General features: G+C 38.8%; 1 long non-coding RNA gene across 1 annotated transcript; it reads right to left on the bottom strand.

Annotated features, from left to right (window-relative positions):
* Window positions 1-2,852: 2,852 nt before the first annotated feature.
* On the bottom strand, window positions 2,853-25,403 carry LOC140533566 (uncharacterized). The gene is made up of 2 exons (XR_011976982.1): window positions 6,148-25,403; window positions 2,853-3,900 (listed from the first exon to the last, which is right to left on the bottom strand). It is a non-coding gene; the product is annotated as an uncharacterized lncRNA (long non-coding RNA).
* Window positions 25,404-26,603: the final 1,200 nt, after the last annotated feature.

Raw genomic sequence — 26,603 nt, 5'->3', positions numbered from 1 at the left:
GCACAGAGAGTCCAGGTGAATATTTGGTGTGGATATCCCAAATTTACACATCCTATGTTTACTTTGTACTGTCTCAATTCTGCTTTGCTCATAGAGCACAGCACCCTTCTTGATGTGGGCACATCATACTGAGCAGTCCTGTGCCAGTGTCTCCCATGTTGCACAGTCAAATCCAGAGTTGTTGAGAGAGACTTTGAGAGTGTCCTTGTATCGTTTCTTCTGGCCACCATGTGATTGCCTGCTCCATGCAAATTCTCCACAAAATAATCTTTTTGGCAAGCGTACATTTGGCATTCTAACAACGTGGCCAGCCCATTGGAGTTGCACTCTCTGAAGCATAGTTTGAACACTTGGCAGTTCAGCTCAAGCAAGGACTTCAGTGTCTGGTACCTCATCTTGCCAGGTGATCCTCAGAATCTTCCTAAGACAATTCAGATAGAAGCGATTCAGTTTCCTGGCATGGCACTGGTAGACTGTCCATGTTTCACAGGCATATAACAATGAGGTCAACACAATAGCTCTGTAGACCTTCAGTTTGGTAGTCAGTCTAATACCTCTTCTCTCCCAAACTTTTTTCAGAGCCTCCCAAACACTGAGCTAGCTCTGGCAATGCGTGTCAATGTGTACATCCCTGGAAAGTACACTACCAAGGCAAGTGAACTTATCCACAACATTCAACACTTCTCCATTTGTTGTAACCAATGCTTCCACATGTGGATGGTGTGGTGGTGGCTGATGGAGCAGCTCTGTTTTGGGAGGGGGAATTTACAGCAAATTCCTCTGAGAAAGATGTCATTTCTCAAATATATTGAGAGCAGAACCAAATTTATAAAAATTAATAAATGATCAAAGGTTCCAAACAGAGTTTTAAGAAGAAATCAAGGCTTTAAATAATCATATAAAATTCTCTAAATCACTAGTAATTAGAAAACTTCAAATTAAAACATCTCTGAGGTACCACCCCACATCTATCGGATTGGCTAAGACAACAGAAAAAGAGAATGACAAATGCTGGAAAGGATGTGGGAAAACAGGGACACTAATGCACTGTTGTTGGAACTGCAAACTGGTCCAGCCTTTCTGGAGAAAACTTTGGAGCTCAACCCCAAGGGCTATAAACCTGTGCCTATACCTTGACCCAGAAATACGCCTACTAGACTTATACCCCCAAGAAATCAAAGAAAAAGAAAGAGGACCAATATGTACAAAAATATTTAGAGCAGCTCTTTTTGTGATGACAGGGCTTAAAATCATTAACTTTCATCTTCTTAAATTCAAATGTGGCCTCAAACATTTTCTAGCTGTATGACCCTGGGCAAGTCACTTAATGATCATTGCCTCAGTTTTCTCATCTATAAAATGAACTGGAGAAGAAGATAGTAAACCATTCAGTATCTTTTCCAAGAAAACCCCAAAATGGGTCAAGAAGAGTCAGACAAGACAAAAAAAGACAAGAATTGACAACTGAGGTAGTACACATCAATTGAGGAATAACTAAACAAGCTATAGTATATGATTGTGGTGGAATACTATTGTACTCTAAGGAATGATGAAGGGGATGGTTTCAGAAAAACCTGGGAAGACATATGGATTGATGCAAAGTATAGTGAGTAGAATTGAGAACACTGTACATAGTAGTAGCAATGTTGTAAAAATAATAAACTGTGAAAGAGTTAGTTACTCTGATCAGTAAAATGATTCATGACAATTCCAAAGGATTTATAATGAAATATCCTACTTACCTCCAGTGGGAGAACTGAAGAACTCTGAGTACAGATTGAAATATTTTTCTCTTTATTTTTCTTGCTTTTCCCCCCCATAACATGGCTAATGTGGAAAAATGTTTTGCATGACTTGGTGTATGTAATGGGTATCATATTTCTTGTTGTCTCAATGAGTGGGAGAAGGGGTGGGGAGAGGGAGAGAATTTGTAATGGAAAATAATTTTTTTAAAAAAAACTTCATTTTCATCTAGCTACTTAGAATGGGGTCATAATAATTCATTCCTCCACTCAGCTCCAGCCAGAACAAGAAGTCTGAGAAAAAGGAGATGGTATAGCATCATGGATTGAAGAGGCAACTTTCTATTGTTAACACAATTGTATCTTCTGGATTCAAAACTTTCTAAGGCCTTATAGAAGGATAGCACCCCCTATGCCCCTTCCCTCCAACCTAACCTCAGATATAGCAGAGAACCTAAAATTCTTAAGCTATAGGTTCTGTGAAGCAAGCTACACAGAGACTCTAAGAAGAAGGAAAGACATAAAGTAGATATGTTGCTCATCCCCTCAATTCTCACTTTCTGGTAAGCAGAGTTTTCCTTCTACCTTCTATTAAGAAGGAGAGTAGTGACTGGCAGCTGCCCCTTTTCCCTCCTTCCCTCTCTACATCTATCTCTGTCAGACATTAGTGACATGACATTTATCCAGAATGTCATTAACCACACAACATCAGAAGCTTGAGTTGCCCTTTCACAGTGCCTTTTTACTGACTGTCCCTTATAATTGAAATGCTCCTCGGCCTCTTAGCTTCCTTTAAGATTCAACTCAAAATACATCTTCTTCAGGAGACCTTTCCCACCATCATTCCCCACCCTACTGCCTTCCCTCTAAGATTACTCTCTCTCTCTCTCTCTCTCTCTCTCTCTCTCTCTCTCTTTCTCTCTCTCTCTCTCTGTCTCTCTCTCTTACTCTCACTCTCTATCTCTTGCTCTCTCTGTCTCTGTCTCTCTTTGTCTATATATATATATATATGTATGTATATTCACTCATATATATTTACGTATGTACATATGTGTATGTGTATATTATGTTCATCCTTCATTGCCAAAGAAGACCATGCCATCACAGAAATAATGACACGACTTGCACTTGACTTTATTTTGAGTGAGGGAGGGCTGCGCAGGTCACCAGTCTCACTACTCCTCCAGAGCCATCTGAATCCAGTGACCAGATATTCCTCAGCATGACTGGAGATGGCCCAGGATGCACTGTATATAGATCTAGATACTAAAAGTACATCATTGTTTGTATATCTCCATTACAATAGGAGGTTTTTGAGAGGAATGACCTTTTTTTTTCTTTTCTTTGCATCCTCAGAGCTTAGCACAGTGCCTGGCACATAGCAGACATCAAAAATTATTTTTTACTGTCTGTCTATTGTGATATTATTTGCAGGAGAATGCCTAGGGTTTGGGGAAGAGGGGCATCACATTCAGTTAATACTTTTTTTTCTGTGTTATATCATTAAATAACTTTGCTTTCAGCAATTTGTGGTATTTGACTGACTGCTACAAGTAAGCAATCCATCGGGGTTTGTAAGCTATTATTCCAGGTGGATGCAGACCCACAGTAGACTTTGAATCTAGGGTAGATTGTCCAGGATGATTCACATGCAAGTGAGGTTATACCAGATGCAACGTAAGACATTATCTTCAACAGAAATATACCAGCTTTCAGCTCCCAATAAATTTATATCAAAAGAATCTGTTTTCTTCAGTCTTAGGATTCCAAGATTACAATTTGTTGGTGTTTCATTCCCTTTTAAACCTTCAAGTTTTGCTGGGGTTTTTTTGTTTGTTTTTACAAAGTGCAGTGTAGAGGAGAGGAGAACTGAAGAGTGATGGAATGAGGTGCTTCCTAATGAGAAAGCCAATTGCCATAGCCGTGTCCTGGAAAGCCTCTGATCCTCTCTTCTGGAGCTCCAGGGTATTCAGGCATTTTGTTCCTACCTTTGCCCAAAGTGTGACACATATCTGCTGTTTGAGACAGCTCTGCTCTCAGTCCTGCACTAATCTTCTGACTTGAAAAGACTCATATCTTCCTGGTCACCTGTCCATACCATCATACAACCCATAATCTTGTCTGTTTTTCTTCATTTCCTCTCACAGGAATAAGGTATCTGTGGGAGATGAAAAAAAAATACGTATACCAAAATCTCTGGATTTTTCCTCACCCATCCACTTGCCAGAAAATAGAGAAACATCAAAGCAGTAAAGTAAGCAAGGGGCTAAATTCTGATTCCAAAAATATTTCCTATTTATATTTTTTTTCACTGATGTATATCAGCAGCCTGTCTGTAACTTCTAGACACAGAGAGCTGCCAAGGGCACAAACGCTATGACCACCCAGCCAGGGTGGGTCAGAGACAGGACTTGTATAAAAGTCTTCTTGCTCCCCAAGTTGGCTCTCTAATCATTATGCCATGCTGCCTCTCAAAGGGAGAAAAATTGGGTGTCATTTCAGATTTGACACTTTAGATAAAGATAGAAGAGGCTTGCATGGTGTGGTTTGATTTGGCATGGAAGAGAGAGGGGGTAATCACTGCAATGAACTCCTGGGATGAAATTACCATTTCTACACACAGGACCCATTATGCAAGCTATTAACCATACTGCTTTTTAGCCTAAATCTTCTTAGACCTTCTAATGCAAGTAAAATTGCTAGGCGAGAAATAACCATCAGGTGCCACAGACGAGAAGGGAGAGCCAAGGATCCCTTGCTGAATTCATATTCCATTATTCAAAGTATCATGTTTAAATATCAGAAATTACTATCATAGCAGAAGAACAACAAGTTATATAATTAAGCTACAATGGTAGAAAACAACCATAACTCCCAATGAGGTCCAAAATAAAATCCTCCATATTGATATGGTCTTTTTTTTTGTCCAGTGTACTAGAAGATTAGTACATTATAAAAATGTCACAAAAATAAAATTTTTCAAACGCTAGTGGCAAGTGAAGGTTTTTATATGCAATATGAATTCAAATTATTCCTTTCCTCTGGACCTATTACAACAATAACATTTCAGTAGAATGTGAAGCTGCTTGAGGGCCACTTACATTTTATTTTTGTGTTTATAGCCCCACTGCCTAGAGTATTGACTCACATCTTTTTGTCTCCATCTGTGATTTTATTGGTATAAGAAATTCCTGGTGAGCAAACTCCCCTTATCCAATACAAATCAACAACTGCCCTGTAACTTATAGTTTGAGAGAGCTGCCGAGCAAAACTAATCCACCGAGTCAAACAAGTAGTAGAGCTTGAATTGGGGTCTTCTTTACTCTAAGACTATCTCTTTATCCACTATGGTATCCTATCTCCCACCTTCAGTGTAGTAGGCATTTCATATGACATTTGTTGAATTTAATTGACTTGAGAAATATGCAAAATATGCATTTCATTCATATAAATATATGAAATTTACATGTTTATATATAAATTTGTGTGTATTTATATATAAAATGTAAAGATAAAATATATAAGCAAAAGAAAATATTTTGCTTTTGTAAATTAAAAATATGAGGAATATAAAATTTTATCCTAAGATAGCTAAAATGATATACAGCATACCCCAAAAGTGCACTAATGTTTTTTGGACACCCAATATAGATGATTGCATTGGCAAAAAAAAAAAAGGAAGCTCAAAGGCCTAATAATAACCAATACCAGTAATATTCACAGAACTCCTTGGATAAAGCAAAAAGGTTAAAAAAAAGGAAAACAAATTTTTTTTAAAAAAACCACTTCTGGTTTCTATATTCATTAGTCTGAAGAGTAACACATGAGGTTTGAATAAAAAACACAGACTAACAGGAAAAAATAAAACCCACAAGGATGACCACACTATATGTCCACTGTACAACACATAATATTGCCAGAACACACAGATAAGATGGAGTAATAATTCAAATTTTATTCTAAGTATTGCCTCCAGTGAAATATGAATTTTGATAAATTCAGTGGTAAGCAATTGTGGAAGAGAGAAGGAAGAAGGAAATAAGCGTTTATATAGCACCTACTCTACGTCTGACACTGTGCTAGGTAATTTGTAAATATTATCTAATTTGACCAATTTTTAAAATGTCCTTCCTTCTCCTGAATGGTCACATTAATGCTTACTGACAACTGAAGAGAAAATATGTTAGTTGCAGAAACTAAAAATAAAAATTTAAACCAAAAGAAGTAACATTGCAAATTGTTCCCTTATCCAAAGCCGTGAGACATTGGGCAGGACAAGGACCAGTGGGTGAATGTTCCAGAGAGGTGGACTTTAGTCTCAATATGATCCACAGTAGAGCTATTGTCGCTACAGGTAGCAAGTTCCTTATCACTAGAATTGCTTCAAGAGAGGATGGATAGCCACCTGCTGTATATATTGTAGAGGGAATTCTTGTTCAGTCATGTGTTGGATACTGAGGTCCATTCCAGCTCCAACTCTGTAGATTCAGATACCTGTCAGACCCTTGGAGAAAAGAACCCATTAGTTACCAATTCATATGGTCAGGTAAAATTTTAGAGCTTATTATATTTTCAAGTGTGGTTTAAGGAGCTTCCTTGAATTAGAAATTAACTATGCTTTCTGCCTATAGCAGTTTCTAGCTTCAGCTGAAATCCTTGGCTATAATGTCATCTCTTTCTCATGAAAAAATTAAACTAACACATGTTCATTTATTCTAAAAGCCAAGGACATTTCTACAACTCTTTTAGAGAATTAACCACCTCTAGTTTAACCATAAGATCAATATTAGCCTTAGAGGGGAAAATTGAACAGAAATTTGGCCTTTTTTCTTTGCACTGTGAACTGTCTATTTCTTTCCATAGTTTTAGGTAGAAAGCATTTCTTCTTTAGTAAGAAATTATGTCCCAGAAGCCAAGTTCTGGACCCAGAGCAGGATCCTTCCAGATACCTGATATCTTGAGTTGTAATATTTTCTTTAATCTTTACTTCCTAGTACAGAGACTTGAGCATTTTTTTGAGACCTCACTCTAGCTCATATCTACCTCAAGATTTTAATCTCTGAAGACTAGACTGTTTTATCCACAGAAGGGATATTTCTTTGATAACTGTCTTTGAAGTTGGGGATTCCTTAGTGTTTTTTTCAACCCCAAAGTCCTTCTTCTCTACCTTGTAGATGAGTGGACAACTCAACACAGAAACAAAGTTGAGTCCAAAGGAGAAGGTCAGTCTTTGCATACTTTTCTAGATATATTCTTGGTTCTTTCATATATATATGTGTGTGTGTGTATGTGTGTGTGTGTATGTATATGTATATGTAAATGCATATATGTATATGTATATATGTATGAGTATATATATGTAAATGTATGCATGTGTATGTGTATGTATATATAAATATACATACACACATTATATCCATGTACTCATACACACATTATATATACATGCATGCACACACACGCACACACACACACATATGATCAACCCAAAATTAAAGGGGATTTGAGCTCATCCTTCCTTTCCAGTAAGAAATAGGTTTCTAAGACATGGCTGCCTGCTCATTCTTTTCCAATTTTGCCCTCTTCCAACCACTCTCTTCAATCTCTTGGTCATTCTCACTGACCATGGGTATCCCACAAGGCATTATACTGGGTCCTCCTCTTTTTTCTTTTTAGATTTCATTTGATCTCATCGACTCCCATTGATTTGACTTCATCTCTAAGCCAAATTTATCCAGCCATAACTTCTCTCCTGAGCTCTAGTCTCATATCTCTAATTGACTATTGGACATCTTAAATTAGATGCCCCATAGGCACTTTAAACTCAACATGTCCAAAATTAAACTTAATTATCTTTCCCCTTACACCTTCCTCTAACTTCTCTATTACCACCATCTTCCCAGGCACCTAGACTCATGAGCTAATTATCATCCTCATCTCCTTACTCTCCCCACATCCTGCCCCATATCCAATTTGTTGCCAAGGCTTGTTGATTCTACCCTTATAACATTTCTCTCACACACAGCCTTCTCTCCACTGACACTGCCACCTCCCTGATCCCAGTCCCCATCATTTCATATCTGTGCTATTGCAATAACTTGCTTTCTGGTCTCCCTGCCCCAAATCTTTCCTCTCCAGTCCATCCTTCACTCAGTTGTCAAAATGACTTTTCTAAAGAATAGTTTGACCATGTCAGTCCTCTATTCAATAAATGCCAATGACTCCCTCTCACCTCTGAGATCAAATATAAAATCCTCTGTTTGGATTTTAAAGCCTTTCATAACCAGGTCCCTTCCTATCTTTCTAGTATTCTTATACCTTATGCCACCAGTCTCCCATTTACTCCTCAAACCAGTGACACTGGCCTCCTTGTTGTTTCTTGCACAAGATATACCATCTCCAACCTTTTGAGCATTTTCACTGGCTCTTCCCTATACCTGGGATTCTATCCTTCCTCAACTCTGTTTCCTGGCTTCCTTGGTTTATTTCAAGTTCAAGCCAAAATTCTACCTTCTGCAAGAAGCTTTTCTAATCCCCTTAATACTAGTGCTTTTGCTCTGTGATTATGTCCAATATATCCTTTATGCAGCTTGCTCGCACATAGTTATTTGCATTTTGCCACCCCTATTACATTGTGATCTCCTTGAGGCAGGGAGTATTCCCACACACACATCATTTTTATCATCGGGGTACTTGGCACAGAGGAGATACTTTTTAACTTGACTTGAATAAACCCAAGTGGACATGTAAAGATGGATTTCCTAGAAAATTCTATTCTTTTTTAGCTAATTTTTCCAATCATATTCACCATTCCCAGCAAAACAAAGAAACAAGCTCTATATACCTCAGGTGTATCTTTATTAACCACATTTCAGGAATATACTTTGTTGCCAAAGTTTGGGACCTTCCTGTAGACAGTACTGTAGTTAGGTATTACTATAGACTTATAGCGATGTAGTGTTCAGTAATGTCTGAGCCTTTGTGACCCTATACACTATAACATGCCAAACCCTACTATCCTCCACTATCTCCCTAAGTCTGTCCAAGTTCCTATTCATTGCTTCAGTGATACTATCAATCTGTCTCATCTTCTGGCATCCCCTTCTCCTTTTGCCTTCAATCTTTCCCAGCACTGAGGTCTTATCCAATGAGTCCTGTCTACTCATTATGTGGTTAAACTATTTAAGCTTCAACTTCATTATTTATCCTTCCAATGAATAATCTGAATTAATATCTATAAGTATTGACTGATTTGATCTCTTTACTGTCCAAGGGACTCTCAAAAGTCTTCTCCAGCACCATAATTTGAAAGCATCAATTCTGTAGCACTCAGTTTTCCTTATAGTCCAACTCTCATAGCCATACACTACTACTAGAAAACTATATATTTGTCAGCAAGGTGACATCTCTACTTTTTAGTATGCTGTCCACATCTGCTATAGCTTTCCTTCCAGGGAGCAAACACCTCTTAATTTCATGGCTGTAGTCACCATTTGCAGTGATCTTTGAGCCCCAAAAAATAAAATCTGATACTACTTCCATTTCTTCTCCCTCTATGTGTCAGGAAGTGATTGGATCAGTTACCAAGGTATTTTTTATGGTAACCTTCAAGTCAGCTTTTATGCTCTCATCTCTCACCCTCATCAAGAGGCTTTTAAATTCTTTACTTTCTGTCATCAGAATGGTAACATCTGCATATCTAAGGTTGTTGACATTTCTCCCAGAGATCTTAATTCTGGCTTTTGATTATCCAGCTTGGCATTTCATATGATATACAGTGCATATAAGTTAAATAAATAAGATGACAATATACAGCCTTGTCCCATCTTAAATCAATCAGTTATTCCATGTTTGGTTATAACTATTGCTTTTTGGTCTGTATACAGGTTTCTTAGGAGACAAGTAAGATGATCCGGTACTCTTATCTCTTTGAAGATTTGTGATGTTTTGTTGTGATCCACACAAAGACTGTAGTGTAATCAATGAAGCAGAAATAGGTGTTTTCCTGGAACTCCCTTGTTTTTTTCATAATCTAGCAAATATTGTCAATTTGGTCTCTAGTTCCTCTGTCTCTTAGAAAACCAGTCTACTGTTCTGGTAATTCTTGGTTCACATATTGTTGAAACCTAGCTTGCAGAATATTAAGCATAACCTTGCTGGCATGTGAAATAAGTACCACTGTCTGATAATTTGAACATTCATTGGCATTGTCCTTATTTAGGACTGGGACATAAACTGATCTTTTTCAATCCAGTGCCCACTGTTGAGTTGTCCAAATTTTCTGGCATATTGAATACAGCTCTTTAATAGCATCATTTTTTTTAGGATTTTAAACAGTTCAGCTGAAATTCCATCACCTCTACTAGCCTTATTGTTAGCAATGTTCCCTAAAGTCCACTTGGCTTCATTCTCTGATATGATTGGTTCTAGATCAATAACCATAACATGGTGGTTATCAGGGTTGTTGAGATTTTTCTTGTATAGTTTTCTGTGCTTTCTTGACATGTCTTCTTAATCTCTTCTATTTCTGTTAAGTCTCTACCATTTTTGTCTTTTATCATGCCCATTTTCCCTTAATTTCTCCAATTTTACTGAAGAGATCTCATCTTTTTCCATTCTATTGTTTTCTATTTCTTTGCATTGCTCATTTATTTAATCTCTCCTTGCTATTCTCTTAAATTCTGCATCCTCTTGGGTATATATTTCTCTTTCTCCCTTACATTTCACTTTTCTTCTTTCCTCAGTAATTTGTAAAGCCTCACCAGGCAGCCCTTTTGCTTTCTTGTTCTTCTTTTCCTTTGAAATGTTTTTTGTTGCTGTCTCCTGTACGATATTGGGAATCTCTGGCAATAGTTACTCTATAGGTACTCTATATATCAGATCTAAGCTCTTAAATTTACTTCTCACTTCCACTTTATATTCATAAGAGATGTTATTTAGGTCATACCTATATGATCTGATGGTTTTCCCTACCTTTTACAGTTTAAGTATGAATTTTGCAATAAGAAGCTCATGATCTGAGCTCCAGTTACCTCCAGGTCTTTTTTTTTTTAAATTATTGTACAGAGCTTCTCCATCTTTGGTTACTAATACTACTTTACAATAAAGAAAGAACTTTGGAATCCAGGAAGCACTATAAATGGGAATTACCATTTTCACTATTCCTACTACTACTACTACTACTACTAAACCAGAAAATTTTACTTTGATTTCTAAGAGCTGAGGAAAATCACCACAGCTAATAACATAATTCTACTAATGAGTAATCCAATTTTGAAGGGAAATGCCTAGAATGAACTTCTCGATTACAACAAACCTAAATAAGGTTTGTTGATTTGCTTTCTATTTAATGGACAATCACAACATCTAATGCCCTAGTATAGCATAATAAAAATATACATCTTACTTGCTAACAACTTTCTTCCCACCCAGTCTAGACCTGTGATTTCATTAGCATAGAGAATTCTCAGGGAAAACTCCTTGTATCAATGTAGATTTGCAACTGCCCCACAGTTTGTAGTCTTACAGTGTTGCTTGGAGCCATGAGAAGTTAAGTAGATTGCCCAGGATCATCAAAACCAGTACTCTAGTGGTAGGACTTGAAGGAAGAGAGAGAGAGATGAAAGAAGAAATTTTCCTTCCAGCAACTGCATTGACTGAAGTCATATAAAGGTTGTTTCGTTATTTTAGTCATGTCTGACTCTTTGTGACCCCACTGGAGTTTTCTTGACAAGGATACTGGAGTGGTTTGCCATTTCCTTCTCCAGTTCATTTTATAGATGAGAAAAATGAAACAAACTGGGTTAAATGAGTTGCCCAGGATCCCACAGATAGTATCTGAATTCAGATTTGAACTCAGGTCTTCCTGGCTCCAAACCTGGTGTTCTATCCATTGCCCATTTACTTAGCTGTCCATTATAAATAGTGTTATAAATATGTTTGTTAAATAATGTTATGAATAGTGGGGAACAAGGAGGTTTCAGACCAGCTTATTTAACTCATACAATGGCTGAGCTTATACATTTGCATTAAAAATAAAAATACCATCATTACAAAACTAGTAATTAAACAGAGAAAAAAATTAAACTTTTTTTTTTATTTAGAAAATGTTCGTACTTGAGCAGAGGTTGGTTTAGGGGAGGTTAATAAAGTAGGCAAAATTGTTTGTTCTGAAAGGACTTCAGGGTTCTTTAAAGGGTTTTGCATATTGATAAAATTGTTTTGTTGTTGAATTTTATCTTCTTTTAAAACTTAAGATTTCATTTTTCCTTCATACAGACATATTCTGCATACATATGCATATATATATGTTCTCTATCTTTACACTTATATTTATTGGCCATATTAAATTCTCTTCATCACACAAATGGAAAAGTAAAGGAACGGAGGAAGAGGAGAAGAATAGAAATATTTTCCTGAGAGAATTAGGATGTAAGAGAAAGAGTAGCAAAGGAGAAAGAGGTTTTGAGAAGAAATCTGTTTACTGGATGCCCCAAAGCATGCTCCAGGAACTTCATGCTTCCTTCACAAGGTTTGAATTCCCCTTTCTCACTGTCCCATTCCTGAAGTCTTTGTTCTGACATGTATTCAAATTCACGAAAAGTTCACATATTTGTGTTAAGGGACTATACAGAGACATAGGCTTGACTAGAGATACTTGTACACTTGAGTAGCCTCTCTGGAGAATAATATATTTCCCTTAGAGAGGAGATACCAGTGCCAGATGAAAACACAAATCAACAAAGATGCAAACCAATGGAAAATGGAAAAGCCAGAGAGAAGGAAGTACTTCCAGACAGAGATGAAAAAGGGAAAAGGGTTAAGTGTAGTAGAGAATCTGTAACATAGAGGAACAACCTAGTATAAGTCTTTGATTGGTACTGTGATTCATGTGGACTGTGAGGGTCTTGAAAGAAAGTGGGGTTCACAAAAGGGAAGATTATTGATGTCCTTGGCAACTGAATTCTTTTCACTTGCAGAAGATCCCACATAATGGAGTACTTTAAGTCAAGAGCACTGGATTTGTTCCTAAAGAAAGAGATCCACTGAAGAGAGCATATTTGTGCTCTGAATTCTTTCTGTTAGAGGGAGGGGGCACCCATACAGCCTGGAGAGTTGCCTAAGTCCTTGGGGGACACAGAAACCAACTACAGAAGAAAAGAAAGCTATTCCACCTGGCTTGTATGTATGCCCATTTTGTGTCCTTTCCTATTGTCAATAAAACCAATTCTACTTCTGATGCTTTGTAAGTCTGAGTGTGTGTATGGGAGCTAATCTTACTTGGAAGGACACAAAGCAAATTCTGATGTCCTTGGAAATTCTTTGAGGGGCATCAGAGGCCCATGAGCCAATATGATTTTAGAAAAAAGCCCCTCAAAATGAATCCAATCTCTCTAAACCCAAATCTACAGCTCTGAGCCATGAGTTAAAGTATGTATAGTACGTATGTATAAATATATAAGCATATGTGAAAAATATGTTGTCTGACTTGAAATTAACTGTCAAAAAGTTGTAAAAGGAAGTGGAAATCTGGTAGTTTGTCACATACACAAACAACATGGTGATTTTTTTAAAAAAAAAAAAAGGTTATAGGGAACAGACAATTTTCTAGATTAGTCACTAGCTGATATCTTTAGTCTAGCGCAGTTTGGTTGCTTTCAGGATGGGTGAGGAAGGGCAGTATACAGCCAGACGGGATGTTTGCTAGTTGGCTATTAATAACTGGAGTAGTCTGTATTGACTTCTGACAGTCAAATGGGTCTTTCGTTCACCATTTAAACTTTTATTTATTTATTTATTTGCAACAAAGTATTGAGCATGGATGAACTTATTGATGCCAAATAAGGCGTGCATTTTACTATATAATCAACTTGGGATGTTGTTTAACTTGACTATCCATATTTGTTACAAGGGCTTTGTTTTTCTTTTTATTTTTTTCCCCTGATCTGTGGAGGAGAGGAGAGCTTGGAGAAGGGAGTGAGAAGTGGGTAGATGACAGGAAATAGGGATAGGGTATCAAAAAAAAGGAAAGAAAGAAAAGTTCATTGGTGGTTAGATGTGGATGTATTTATGTATGTATATAGATACATACATACATATATGTGCATGTGTATATAGATATATACACACAAATATTTAAATTTTTTATGCAGAGATAAAATAGGAGAAGCGTCAGAGACAAACACAGACAGTTTTGAAAACTACAGATTGAACTTAATAGAAATCTGCCCTTTCATCCTCTTTTTCTGTTCTGTTGGTGTTTGTTAAGTTCAGAATATGAAATAACATAAAAGAAAAACAAAACAAAGTATTTTTTTGGATCCAATTTCTGTTTAAAATTTAGTCCAATGTGAGTTTCCCTGTCCCTTCTTTGAAGTCTTACCATAATGCTTACTTAGGGTTATGGACATGACCGTGGGTTCTCAAAGGCTATGCCAGAAAATCATATGTTGTAGAAGCTCCTAGTGGGGTGAAAAGGCTTTAGCTATTGGTCTAGTGATGGACTGACTGCATGTCTGTGCTTCCAAGATGAGCCTAACTAAATTCAGAGAGGCTCACTGCCAGATTGGCTGCAAGGTAATACACTTCAGTGGAGCAGTAATGTAAAGACCAAGTCACAGAGGGGCTGCAATGCGGATGTGTCGCCCACACGGATGAAGTCACAGGTCAGTGCCTTAGGCATGGATTTTCCACTGCCCTCTACTCACTTGTACATCCAGAGACGGATTTATAAGAGACAATATGGAGTAAGAGGCTAAAACGGACTGGAGTCAGGAAAACCTAGAATGGAATTTTAACCTTGGGATGCTTTCTAGCTGTGATACTTTAAGCAAGTCACCTAACCTCTCTCACCCTCAGTTTTCTCATCTGCAAAATGGGGATGATAATAACAATAATAATAGCTGTTCTGTAAAGTATTTTGTAAACCCTAAAAAAAGTGAACTATTACTAGGAATACAAAGAATTCAAGTACCATTGAAATCAATTCAAGTGATTTGAAGGAGTGCTGAGTGGGACTCCCTGCTGTACAATATTAATCTTATCACTTGTCCCATCACTGCAGTTTCATTTGTTTAGTCTTGAAGACTTTTTTTAATATTTAAGAGTCTTCCAATAATAATAGTTAACATTTTTATAGTGCTTACCATGTGCCAGGCACTATACTGAGAGTGCTTTACAATTATTAGTTCGTTTGATCCTCAAAACAACCCTGCAAGGTAGGGTATATCATTATCCTCATTTTACAGATGGGTAAACTGAGGCAAGCACAAGTTGGGTGACTTGCCCAGGGTCACACAGCTAGTAAGTGTCTGAGGCGCTATCTGAACTCAGGTCTTCCTAACTCCGGGTCTGGCACTCTATCCACTTCATCACTTAATTGCATAGTAACATGCAAAGATCCCTGGGAAATGGTCAACTTCATCTGTTAATTTATAGTGATTAGACAACACACTATTGGGAGGATCAAATGAGATAATATTTGTAAAATATTTAACACAGTTCCTGGCACATAGTAAGCTTAATAAAGGCTTGTTCCTTTTCCCTATCAGAAAGATAAAAGGGGAGTAAGAGGATTAGGGCACAGTGTAGGGCTTTGGGATGAAGGTGTACAAGCTGCAAAATGGAAGTCAAACCAGAGAGAAAGAGATGGGCCGTTCTGGGAGAAGTGGTAGAGGAGGGCCAAGAATGCAGCAAAGATCAAAGTTTAATTACTTGACGTGCATTTTTTTTAGAGCACACGTGTGGAAGGCATCCATATTGGCATTGGTCTGGACTTGTGATTTCACTGGTGTAGGGGGAAGAAACTCACTTTACTAACGTGGCTTAGCAACTCACTGTAACTTAGAGTCTTAGAGACTGGACTTGAAAGCTGTTCTTTCTGACTCCAAGGAGAATCTTCTACCTTATGCCATGGGAGTAGATTCACCAAAGGACAGAGCTCATATAAGACAGCTTAGAAGTTCAGAAGAGGAACATTTCTCTAGGTGTCCAGTCTCCTAACAGTCTTGAATCCTGTCTGTTAACCCAGATTCTAAAGGCTTTGTCCTACATGTTAAGTGTAAGATCTTCTATACAGCTATAATAAGAATCTAGCAAAGCTAAACCCAGCCAAATGACAATGGCTTAGCATTAGTACCCTAGTTGTGTTGGAGTTAGACAATACTTGTTACACAAGGATGCAAGTCATAGCTACAAGACCTGATGCCTTTTATGACTAAGGAGAGACTTAGGTAACTGTCCTCTGCTCCTTTCTCCAGGATTGGCCACTACCACCTTCTCTCTATTCTCTCCCACCCCCATTCATTGGGCTTCCTCAGTGCCTCCATTTTCTTCTTGTCTCAAAAAACTGTTCTGATATCCTTTATTCACACTAATATTTAAACCACTAAGTGAAGTCTGAAATTCTTGACCCATCCAAGGATATTTACTTATCAATTGAGATCAAACGTTTAAGCAAAAAGAATGAAGGCTGAGTATTTGAGACTTAAGCTTAGGTCTTTGTCTAATGCTCTTCTCACCTGGACATAAGGGAGGTACCTCATTGTAGCAGAGACTCTTGGGGAAGGAGAAGGCTAAAGTCTTGGGTTCTTAGCACCTGCAGATGTGCTGAGAAGGTGCTTGACCTGAATTAGGGATTGGACTAGATTATTTCTGGGATCAGTTCCAACACAGAGTCTATGGCTCTAGTCCCAAATCTGCTACCAACCTAAATGCCAAGCTAAATTTGCTGTAGAGCTTATACCATAGAAAATGCAGGTCCTTTAAAGAATTTTGAGCTGGGATGTAAGACACTTTACCTCTCCTATCCAGGTTCCAGTTTTCTCATTTGTACCATGAATGGGTTGGATTAGAGGATGTCAAAGTGTCCTGCCAACTCTAACATTCCACCTGAGCACAAGTCCATTCACACCTAAGATTGGTTTCCATTTGTTATTCTAAATGTTTCACACTTACTCCTCCCAAAGTTGTCAAAGAAAGGAAGGGGGACAAAAGATGGCTTTTCCATACACAACCTTTCCCTTCTCTTATTCCTTTGATTTTGATGTTGAGAGCAGATAGATCCCCGATTCCCTCCTCTCTCCACAAGCTAGAATTTGGAAATGTCACTTAGATCCTCTAGGTCTCAGTATTCTCACCAGTAAATGAAAGAGTTGATCTTTGATCTGGGGGAGAGGAGGAATCTAAAAACATTCACCCTGGCAGACTTTGTTTGAACATTACCTATCCTTCTTAAATTCTTTAAGTACAAATTCCCATAAAATAGGGGTTATATCCAGGGGTATGCTGAAGCCAGCCTGAGAGATGACTGTTAAATCTTCAGCGTGAGCATTTGCACCTGGAAAATTGGCAAATACTCCAGATCATGGTTTGGTTTTTTTTAATTGTCTAGACTTTTAAAAGTGGTAGAGGAAATGTTAATAATTCAGATAAGCTTGAAATGTTTACTGCAAACTCCTCCTTCCCACCAGGGCCAATTGTTAAACATTTACTAGTATACCTTTGGTATGCCCCTAAAACCAAAACAAAGAAAGAAAACATCATACCTTCATTCTGCCCACCATGAAATAGCATTCAGTAAACATTAAGTAAGCTGGCAATCATTTCACTGGGTCTGACATGTTTGTTAGTCACTGCCTTCCATAGTCAGGACATTTCTGAAGGATGGGATAATAGTAGCAGAAGAGATGTGATGGTACATAGGGTGAAAGAAGTCAATTTCAAAAAACAAAATATATCCAAGTTGTGTTTTTTTTTTCATAGTTCCCATGAAGCAGCAAACACCCAAACACTGTTTTAAGTCAGGGAGTTTCCAGGATTGCAGCTGAACTCCCTGGCTAAAGGCCACAGTTTCAAATAACATGAGTGGGTGAGAGCTGGATGCTAGGACTTGTGTTAATATTTCTAAGTTTATGATACATTTATTATGTAAGGGTTCAAGATTGTACCTATAGTATTTAATACATTTTAAAATATTCCCTTATGCAAAATTCTCAAGCATTGATTTTTGGTGTCTTTTAAAGGATTGAGAGGAAGCATGGCACAGCAGAAAGAGAACTGGCCTCAATAATTTGGGAGCAAGTCTCTCTTCAGAGAGTGATTAGGTGACCCTAGGCAAGTCATTTAACCTTTCAGTGGTCTAGGTAACTCTCCAAGACTATAAGTGGCAGAGAAAGTCCAGATCAGCCTTGGTAGAGGGAGTTTGGGAGTTCCCTATACTAACAAAATCACAAGTCTAGTTCCTATCCCTTAAAAACATTGGTTATATTTGGGGAGTAGTAGCCTTCATGTCATCTAACCAATTCCAAACCTCAAGTCAGAAGCCTAAGTTCAAGGTCTGACCATGCAGACAAGTCTCTTCCCCTTTCTGGGTCTGACCTTCTTTCTCCTCAAGAGCAGAGGGTAGGATTCAGTGATCTGGGAGGCCTTTTCCAGATCTAAAATCCTAGGATTATTTAGTGAGGGTTTTTGTGTGTTTCTTGTTATATCTTTCTCTCAAATTAATACACGAAACATGCAGCTGTTTTCAGCCATCCACCCACACCTGAAAGCCCCTAGGTGAGGACAAACACAAGGAGAAAATCTACCCTGAACTTTATGTGAGGAACAGTTAGTGCTGTTAGAAGTTGGCTGGAAGTGCCCTATTGTATGTATCACACACTCAGTCCCTGCCTGCAGCAGAAGGGAAAGAAATCAAAGACAACTTAGAAAAGCAACTCAAATGTAGACGCTCCACCCTGCACTGTCTACAGCCAACAAGAGCAATAGATGTTCCTTCCATATTTCACTTTGTTTAGCCAAAGATGAAAGAAAGAGAGAGAGAAACAAACAAACAGAAAGTGAGAGAAAAAGAGAGAGAAGGCAGGAAGAAAGAGATAAAAGGGGGAAGGAAGGAAGGAAGGAAGGAAGGAAGGAAGGAAGGAAGGAAGGAAGGGAAAGGAAGAAAAAGGAAAAAGAAACAAAAAAGGAAGGGAGGAAAGAGAGATTTTTTGGAGCAATGTGAAATCTAAATCAACTCAGATTCAGCTACTCGTCTGTAGTTCTGTTTGGCTATTTTTCCTACTTTAGTATATGATATCTGATACTCTGTAAGAAGGAAAGCATAAAAATAAGCCTTTCTAATGCCTTCAACCAACTATTTAATATGGTACATGAGTATTCCTTCCTGTAGTTGAGAGCTTTCCTCACAGCCAAAGTGTAAGATCAATTACTGTTATTACGAGGATTTAAAGTGGACTTTTTTAAACTCCTTTTCTTTTTCCCTAGCACCTCTGGCACCAGTCTGACTATTCCTGAACTGAGAAGTGGCTGGGGTCCAGGTAACTAGGAGGATCGTGGGACCAGAAGGAAGAAGATGCCCTGAGCAGAGCTGCAGGGTGTGTCTGTTTCTGCTTTCGACATGGCCAGGCTTACCCATTGTGGGACCCTGGACAAGTCATTTAATGATCTTCTGGAGCATACATTATCTGCCCCCAAGCACATTGGTCAGTACTTGGTGACCCTTTAGTCCTACTTAACCTTTCTGAAAGGTTATTTTCCCATTGTAATTCCTTCCTTAGGGTATTTGGGACTTTTAATGATAAAAGGAAAGGGTAGTTACTCCATCCCTCTTCTTTCCCATAACAGATTTTTCCTATAGAGCATCGCCACATGAGGTGGGATCCAGGTCCTGAGATACTGATTTTGCCTAATTAAATCTGAGTGGATTTCCTCAGTTCCACATGTTCTGCTGTCCAGCCTTACCCCTTACTTGATTTGCAGGGTTAGGTTTTTTGTGCTTGTTGGGACCCAAGCATGCCTGATTTTAGTACCCATTCTTCTGTCCCTGGAAGGCTGAAGCACCTTAGAGGTCAGCAATTCCACTTGTCTCCAGCTCTCCTCAAAACCATGCCTCTGCTAGCTTTTTAAGTCAGCCTTCTACGCACTCTATTTCTTCCTTTTTAAAATTTTTCTTTTGGATTTTGAACTTTAAAATTCTCAACTAATACAAACATTTCAATATACAAGGAACAAGGAGGAGGATTGCATAAGAAACTGAACTATTGATACATAATTTTTGTTTTTTAAGAAGAATATAAAGAGGGAAGGAGAGAAAAGAGAAATATAGATATAGACAGTGACATTCAAAAACATAGATATAGGGGATATGGATATAAATATGTCATACCCCCTTGGGGATATATAATGGAAGGGCCATTCCCTTGGGGCCATGTTTTTGTTCAGTCGTATCTGACTCCCATTTGAGGTTTTCTTGCCAAAGATAATGGAGTGGTTTACCATTTTCTTCCCCAGCTCATTTATAGACAAGGAAACTAAGGCAAACAGGACCAAGTGGCTTCTCCAAGGTCACATAAGCTATTAAGTGCCTAGGGCCAGATTGGAATTTGTCTTCCTGAGATCCTAGGTGGTCTATACCACCTAACTTAATCCTCTGCACCATCTCGTTGCCTGATTTTTGTTGCCTGAGGACCCATTTAATTGGCTGCTGAGTCAGAATTCTGTGGGGGTGTGTGTGTAAGGAGCAATTTCTGACGCCCACTCCCCCACCCCAGCTCTCTCTTCAGGTCTCAGCCAGTGCCTTACTTGGGTCTACAGCACTGCCATGGACTTCTTCTGACCTTTTGAAACACATCCTGGACCACTCCCCCAACTCAAAACTAACTCACCTAGGAGTGAGAAGGAGCAAACACAAAGAGGGAAAGAAACTGAGTCACCTGTGTTTCTGGACACAAGATGGGATTGGGTGTGATGAATGGATCACATGAGATACCTTTCTTCCCACTCAGAGGCTTATAGCAACTCTTACCTCAGTCACCACCAGTAAAGAGAGGTCTTTTCTCCACTGGAGTCTTTTGTACACACTCTCAGTGGTAGCTCAGCTGTCAGTTAAAATCCTGCCTGGGATACTTACTGGCTGTGTGAATTTGAGCAAGTCACCAAACCTTTGTATCTCTCAATTTCATCATCTGTAAATGGAGATTAATAAGAAAATTACTTTCCAATGTAATTGTGAGGATAAACTAAGATGACATTTGTAAAGTGGTTTGCAAACCTTAAAGCACAATAGAAAAGTTGTTTATTTTTTATTATTTTTCACTTTGTAGTAAGGAGGCAGAGAAGTCATAGAAAAACTGAGCATTCTCTGAATCAGACGTAGAGTCCCTCAATTTTATATCCTCATACTTGCAGAAGCAGGCTCACCAAATTCGCCCTAGGGGTTGGCAGCAGGCTGAGCCCCCTGGCATGTTCTGGGATTTGCATTCCTATTGTCTACTACTTCTATTACATATATATTAAATTTAACAATGTCACAACAAAATTGTTCCATTTGTTTGTGTCCCTTTGTGTTCTCTCTTCTCTGAGCTTTAAAACCCATTTTACTGATGCTCTTTTGAACATAAAAATTATCACCCATCAATCTACCTTTGCTCCACTCCCGTATACAGTTCTTCCTTGTAACAAACATCGGCTGTCCCCTTCTTTGCTATCATACACCGCCTTGGGGTCTAATTGGTTGCAAAGCTATGGTTCAGTATGTTCTCTCTTCAATGATGTTTTTCTTCATCCATCTCAACTCACTGCATGCAGGCAATGCAGAAAGTAAAAGTGGCTGTGAAATTGCGCACGGGTACAGGTACCCAGCTGGCTTATGTATCCAGAACAAAATCATAAGAAGATGTTCTTCTTTCCATCCTTTTTTTTTTTTTTTTGCAAGCTTCCTGTGGAATTTTTTTCTTTGTCTAAAACAAGCTCTTCAATAGTGTGATAGATCTGTGGGCCCACCAAAGTGCACGATCTTTTCCTCCGTGCAGGGTACAACTCATCCATGCCTTCTCTTGAGTAACTCTTGTAACCCATGAAATTGGGTCCAGAAATAGACATTAAAACTTCACCTTACTAAGTTTGTTCTAGGAGAAGAGAAAAGAAAATCCACCTCTCTTTCTACTTTGCAAACAAGGGGAAAAGAGGTCTGGAAAATTGCATATTTTATCAGTCCAAGAGAATGTGTTGGTTATTTTTGCTGATTTACTTTTCTTTTTTTCCTTCTTTTTAAACGTTTGCTGTTGTTGTATAAGGTACCACTTGCTGGAGAGGGGCAGAGGGCAGGGTTGTATTTGGAAGGAAAGTGAGAGAAAACCAAAGAAATTTTTTTTTAAATAAAAACCCTTCTCCAATTCTTTCTGCTCCTTGGAAGTGATTTCCTTGGAAATGAAGGATTGGAATGTCTGGGTTTAAGATTATGACAAGAGGTCATCTTGTCTAGCTCCTACCTCCTCCCAAGAATAATTTTAAAATTATGACCCCACCTCCTCAAATAACAGATAAACAGTAGTCTTTCTTTCCCTTTAGCACTACAACTTTACTCTGTGTCAATGGTTCCCAATGTGGTAAAATGAGGATATAAAAGCAATTAATTCTCTTTCTCTTCCTTAGAAATTGTTGGTCCTGTGTGGTCCTCCTGGGCAGTGGGGCGTTGTCCCTGGGCATAGAAATCCCATGCCATGTTTCCTTGTCTGGCAAAGAGCACTGGGAAAGTCCTGCTTCCCAAAGCTTAGCTCAAGCCCAGCCAAAGATAAGATCAGAGATGCTACAGCAGGGCCCCATTCTAACAAGGCAGAAAATACAAATTATTCTAAACACTAGGCTTCCTGTGCAAAAAAAAAAAAAATACCCAAGATCTAACAGCACACCCTCTCTGTTGGGTCTCTCCTCCTGCCAGGGTTTCTCCCCTTGTAAAGATTGGTATCATGGGGTGAAGAGTCATATCACTCCAGGCAGGCCTTTCCCCCAGTAAAGTTCTCTCACTTTCAATTACCCAGGCCAGCAGTAGACCTTACGTAACACAGCCATTTGGCTCCTCCTTTGGAGAAGGATGTGGAATCATTTGGTGAGCTTAACGATGAGTCACTGCCAGTTCTAGGGAGCAGACACAGTGAACTGTGTGCATTATTTCAGCAGGAACTTCTAGTAAAGGATGCTGAGTGACAAGATGCCTCAGGAGATCGTGGGCAAAAAAGAAAAAAAAGAGTTTTGTCCAGAGGAGGGAAACCACATTGAATGGTATGTACCTCAGAGGCATGGGAAACTCAGCTGGATACCCTAAGAAGGGGAGGTCCCCTGTTCCTTCCTGCCTCTGGAGGTGTTGGAGCATTTCTCCCTCCTCCTCTCAGCCTGGATCCAGGATGCTGTGGTGAAGACCGGAACTGGGGAGTGATTTGCATTTTTTTCCCCAAATCCCCCAAAGAAAACCTCTAAATTAACTCTAAAAGAAAGCTGGGAAAGTGGTGAGATTAAGGATTCTTTTTTTTTTCCTGTCCCCAGAGGAGGGATTGAGCTGTTAAGTGACTTGTCCAGGTTCACACAGCCAGTCTGTATGAGGGTTGGCATTCACTCCAGCCCTTCCTCACTCTGAGACCAGCTCACTCTCTCCACTGCACTGGGATGTCTCTCAAAGTTAGAGAGACAAACTATAATGGATATATAGACAGGCAAACATATTCTCTCTCTACAAATCCCTCAGGAATCCCTGAAAGCTTTTCATAAGTTTTAAAACATATCCAACAAGGGTAGCAAGAAACATTCACCAGCTGATTTCAGTTCTTTCAAGTAAATTTTTATCAAGACTTCTTCCTCCATACCAGGGTGACTTGCTTCAATGACCAATTTTAACAAAAAATTTTAAAGCTAGGAAGGTTGTCAGTCAGTTTTGTCTGACTCTTTGTGACCCCATTTGGGGTTTTTTTTGGTAAAGATGCCATGTCTTTCTCCAGTTCATTTTATAGATGAGCAAACTGAGGCAAACAGGGTTAAGTTATTTGTCCATAGTCACACAGCGAGTGCCTGGGGCCAGATTTGAACTCACAAAAATGAGTCTTCCTGACTCCAGGCCCAGCACTCTGTCCACTGCAATTAATCTACCAAACCCATCTTACAGTCAATGATAATAGTTAGCATTTATTATTTAGCATTTGAAGGCTGGTGAAGCAATTTATACGTTAACTCATTTGATCTTCCTGTAACATAGCTTCCAATTTACAGATGAGGGAACTGAGGCAGAGAGGTAGTAAGTGCCTGAGGCAGAATTCAAACTCACGGCTCCCTGACTCCTAATCTCACATCTAAACCATCTAGTTGCCTAAATGAGGAAAGTGAGGCTCTCAGAGAAGTAACTTGCCAGAGATCACACAGCTAGTCAATTTAGCTATTTCTCAATAGAAAGAAAAAACACTAGATTTATATCCAAAAACCATACATTTCAATCTTAGTTTTGTCTCTTGGGAAGACTGCTAAATTGAAATCAAAAGACATGGATTTGATTTTGACTCTGTCACTTGCTATCTTTGTGATCATAGACAAGCCATTTCATATTTCTAGGCCTTGGTTTCTTCATATGTAAAATAAAAGGATTCAACTAGATGGTGATGAAGTAAAGTCTCTTCTACCTCTAAATTCTATGATCTCATTCAGCCCTTTTCTGTTCAATTTCTGCCTCCCTTTGGGTTTGACTGCCTACGTGTGTGATACCCCAGGGCTCTGACCAGGCCTTCTCTATAGAGGCTTTCTTGGGAATCTCCTCAGCTCCTACAGATTGGCTAGGAACTCTATGCAGATCTTCAGATCTAGCTCCCTCCTGTCTCCTAAGTTAAATACCTAACTATTCTAAATTTCAAACTGTCTTTTGAATATTTCCACTTGGATAACGTAGAAGCATTTCAAACTCAATATTCATTGAGTCCAAAACAACACTCATTATGATCCTATGAGCTTTTCCCTTAGATTTCCTCCCTTTTCTCCTCTAACTTCCTTAATTGTATTGAGGATGGCATCATTCTTTGTCTCCCAGGTTCAAACCTGGGAATCATCCTTTACATCACTCTCATACCCCATCAATAGTCATTGGTCAATCAGCTCATCACTTCCGGGACCACAAGATTTCTTCCTCCTGTCCCCTTTCTCTGTACTCACATGACTACCACTCGAATTTAGTCCTTTATCATCAGTCAACTTGCCTATTGCAATAGCCTTTTTAATATTGTATTTTCCCCAAATTAGATGTTAAAGCAATTTTTAAACATTTTTTTAAGTTTTGAGTTCCAAACTCTATACCTCTGTTCCCTCTTCTCTCCTCTCCTCCTCCTTCCTTGAGATGGTAAGCAATCAGATAAAGGTTATACATGTACAATCATGTCAAACATACAACAGCCTACCTCTTCCTCATCTAATCAATCTTCCGCACAACTGCCAAACTGATCCCACTGAAGTACATCTGACCATGATACTCCTAATGCTCAAGAAGCTCAGTGGTTCCCTATTTCTCTTAGGCATTTAAAATGTTTCATGAGCTGATCCCAACCTATCCTTTCAGACAATATCTCAGCCTAACTGGCCTCTTGTTGCTTCCCCCTTAAGACATGCCATCTCCTGTCACTATACCTTTGCATAGGCTCTCTCCCCTGCCAAGAATGCTCTTTCTCCTCTCCCCTTCTTCTTCAAACACTTAATGATGATAGCTAATGACTGACATTCACATAGCATTTTCTATATGCCAAGTACTTTCTAATTATTATCTTAATTGATCCTCTTAACAACCCTAAGAGGTAAGTATTATTCATGTCCCCATTTTACAGAAGAGGAGACTGAGGCAAACAGAAGTTAGATGACTTATCCAGGTATACACAACTAGTAAGTATCTAAGGTTGGATTTGAACTCAGGTTTTGGTTTTTTTTTACTCTAGACCCAGTGATCTATCCACCGTGCCATCTAACTACTTTAATAACATCCAAGGTTCAGTTCAAATGCCATTTCTTACCAGATGTCTTTCTTGACTTCCTCCCATTATTAATAAACTTCAAATCACTTTTTAATATACTTCATATCTATTTTTATTTATCTGAAAAAAATGTTGTTTCCTTCAGTAGAATGTAAGTTTCCTGAAGTTAAGAATAGTTTTATTTCTGTCTATAAATCTCATGTGCTTAGCACAATATCTCACATATGGCAAGCACTTACGTACCTGCTTAGGTAGGTACTTAAATGCTTATTAACATTTTCTTCAGGGTCAGAAAGTCTAAAGGATTTATTCTCTCCTCTTATCCTTTTCCACAAAACACAGACATTTTCATGTCAGGGATCATCTCAGTATTTTCTTCCCACATGGCCTAAAGACCTATGCTTGGCTTTTGAACACATTTACGGAAACCCACCTCCCATAAGTCCTAGTCTAGTATTCTCCAGGCCTCAAAGTGAAAATTCCTTTGCCAAGATAAAAGCACAAGTGTTTTTAAGACTCCTGGTGGCCCGGTATGGAGGGTTTATGGGGATGCACAATTTCATAGTGGTGTCAGTGTAAGCTTACAAATTCATAAGTCCCCAATTCTGGGAATTTTCATCTTAAACTTTACCAGAAGCCCATCTACAATTAGTCTTGCATAAGAAAAAGAAGATTGCGAGACAAGGCAATTTTTTCATTTAGGGGAAAAGTGAATCTGATTTCTAATTCTGAAAATAAGGAAGGTTTCCAGGGCTTGCCTTGTGCTGACTGACGGGCTGCTTTGATCCATTTCACTCTGTAACTGTCTGGCTCCACATTCCCCTCAGCCTGCATAGGTACAGGCTCAGGTCCACATCAAACGCTGATGTAGCATCTCCCTCTGAATGTGGATCTTTGCTGCCAGACTTGATCATGACTCTCTCCTGGGGGAAGCCACTGCCAGGGACATCTCGGTTATCTCTGTTAGAGGGAGAAATATTCAAAGTTTTCTTTGAACTGGTCCCTTACTCACTCCTTCCCTTTCCTTCACTGCTCACCTATCAGTAGGGTTCAGTGGCTGAAACGGGGAAGAGGCCAGATACAGAGGAGC

This window comes from Notamacropus eugenii, chromosome 3 (genome assembly GCF_028372415.1).
Source record: "Notamacropus eugenii isolate mMacEug1 chromosome 3, mMacEug1.pri_v2, whole genome shotgun sequence".
Lineage (NCBI taxonomy): Eukaryota > Metazoa > Chordata > Mammalia > Diprotodontia > Macropodidae > Notamacropus > Notamacropus eugenii.
This window is presented reverse-complemented; position numbering and strand designations above follow the sequence as displayed.